At 25.0% G+C, this 2,780-nt stretch overlaps 1 protein-coding gene across 1 annotated transcript in view; it reads left to right on the top strand.

The window, feature by feature from the left end:
• LOC116185012 overlaps window positions 1-2,780 on the top strand; it is a 17,988-nt gene that overhangs the window by 1,353 nt on the left and 13,855 nt on the right. The gene's annotated exons all lie outside the window — the stretch shown is intronic.

The raw sequence follows: 2,780 nt of genomic DNA, 5'->3' as shown, positions 1-2,780 counted from the left end.
GTATATATATATATATATATATATATATATATAATACAGTTGTTATATATATAATTTTAATTATATATAATTCGAAAGGTAGATTCGAGTTCTAAAGATGCTATTTGCATTTTATTTCATATTTAATATGTTTATTTATTTGGATTTGTATATATGTTATATTTCATTATCAAATTTAATTAATCTATAATTGATTTAATTCAGAATATTTAATTCAATAATTGAAATTATGAATAAATAATAAACAGTTTTCTTTATTTTTCACAAAAAAGATTAATTGCATGAGCACATGTTAAATTTAAATTGATAAATTTTCTTTTTTTCAAATTATAATATGGTTGATAAATGAAAAAGTACTCGTATTGTTCTCGAGTTCTTTAATCAAAAAATATTGATATGAGATTGCATAATTTTTCGTTGAATTAACGAAACATTTGTAATAAAGTTTTAAATTATTCTTAACTCAAAAGGAATTATAATTTATATTTTTGTATTGTTTGTTTAAAAAAAATGAACAATTTTCAAAAGTGAACAATTTTTCTTCAAAAAAAGAACTTGAGAATAATGATTATTGCTTAAATTTTCTAAAAATGTTATGTACATAGCCGCGATTACAAAACAATCATTAATCTCGAAGATTATTTTCATTCCTTTTTTTAACATTTTATTCGTAATATCTAGATGTAGATTCGTATATAAATTATTATTATGCGCACGTTGATTCACGTTACCTGCCATTACATTTCTTCTCTTTCGAATTCTTCTTTGCTTATTCGATTTTTCTTCGCGTGGCACAATACGTGATTATTTCAATTTTCTTCTTTTTCTTATGACAGTACAAAACTATCCTATCTATGTACAAGGTGTACGAAACGTGCAAAGCGAACGAAACACAAAGTGAACATTTTGTGCGAACCAATCGTATCATTATACTATCCAATTATCTCTGTGATACAAAGTTCGGTAATCATATCTTAATTACTCTGTAATTTTATAGATAAATATACAAATAATTTCTTAAACAAAGTTTAAGGTTCTCTTTCAGAAAATGTGAGCAATTATCGATGAAAATGTTACATGTTGTGCAAATAATGCGAGGCATGCAAAAAATTTTATATTCAAAAAACATTTGATTTCGTTGATCATTACCAATGATCTTTGTCACAGATCTCTCGGATTACAAGCATTCGTTTAGAAAAATAGAAGTATGTGCTAGAATAAATTTGTGTGGAATTAGGAAACTTGATCTTTATACTAAAAAATATAAATACTCAATAAATTTTCTTAGTTCTAACAATAATTTCAACAACGATGATTTTGGAAAAATTTGATTAACAATTTAACCCTATATAATATTATTTCATGTACAAAAAAAATGATAAAAAATCTCTTGATTAATTCGGCTTGTTTGATGACGAGTTCTGAGTTGAAACCTTAATGTCTAGATTACAAATGATACGAAATATCTTGATAATCACAGCTTTAATATTAATGTGATCATGTTACAATATAAAACGCGATTTCTTGCTTTTGATGAATTTTTGCTGACAGATCATTATCAGAACATTCTAGATATTAAGGCACATCAGTTTGCTCACAAGGCACGAATGACATTACTCTCTTATTCTTTCAAGAATTGAACGTTAGGTAATTAATAATATGAGTTTCCTTAGCTTTGCGCGACTTCGCGATGCCTATAATAATATAGTCGGCATAAAAGCCAATCAGTGAAAACTCTTAAATATAATAATATCGATTATGCATCCTCAAGTATAATCATTATAATTATTTTCTTCGTTGATTAGTTTAATTTTTATAGCTTAAATGTTTTGTATAATTTCTTAATTTACTCGCATATATTATTCCTTTTATCTTTTTTTTTTTTTTTTTTACTTTCTTTTGTTTTTTTACTTCTATTTCAACTGAATGGCTTTTGAGTCGAACATATCAAATAGGTGATGCATTTTATGTACAATGAATATGTTACACTGTGTGTACTGCTACCGCGCAGATAAAATGTCTCTCAAAATCGAATGTGTACGCCAACGTCTTATATTGTAGTAAAAATAATAATTTTTAAGCAATAATTTATGATAGATACTCTTTATATGCGAAAATAAAAGATTCGCAAAATTTCGAATATTTAAAATATATTTAAAATTATAAGCATGATGTATGATGTATGATCAAAAAACTTAAATCAAAAATGTTTATAAAAATACACGTTGCATTAATTATCGTTATATCATATAATGTTCTTGCAATTTTTAATATTTATAAAATTTCATTATATGTATAATGATGAATCATTATCACATTAAAATTTAAAATTTCTCCTATACTTTTAATATGAAAAAATTTTTCTTTTTAACTTAATTGTAACCCTGAATAAAAAATTTTTTTTATTGCAAAGTTTTTCACAATTGGCACATTCTTTTTTTTTTTTTTTTAATTATTTTTATATCATTCAAATTAAAATCGGAGAAATTTTATATTCTAATATTAGATGATTCATTGTATACGGGTATGAATTTAAACCCATTTTCCGCGGCATTTATATAACCATGAAACTTGGCATGAAAGTGCGTAGATTGTGTTTCATAGATCGGCCCAATTAAGGTCACGAGTTCTGGAATAAGTAATAAAGTATGAATTTTCTAATACTCGCGGGATCCTGGTAAAATGCAAAAGAGATCTTCCCGAATTATATAATAAAATACGGTCGCTGGCATTGTTACATAATTTAATCCAAGACTCACCGTTAACTCTCTTATATAATT

Source organism: Apis dorsata, unplaced genomic scaffold, assembly GCF_000469605.1.
Source record: "Apis dorsata unplaced genomic scaffold, Apis dorsata 1.3 scaffold_85, whole genome shotgun sequence".
Classification (NCBI taxonomy): domain Eukaryota; kingdom Metazoa; phylum Arthropoda; class Insecta; order Hymenoptera; family Apidae; genus Apis; species Apis dorsata.
Note: the sequence above shows the minus strand (reverse complement) of the source record. Positions and strands in the feature narration are given on the sequence as shown.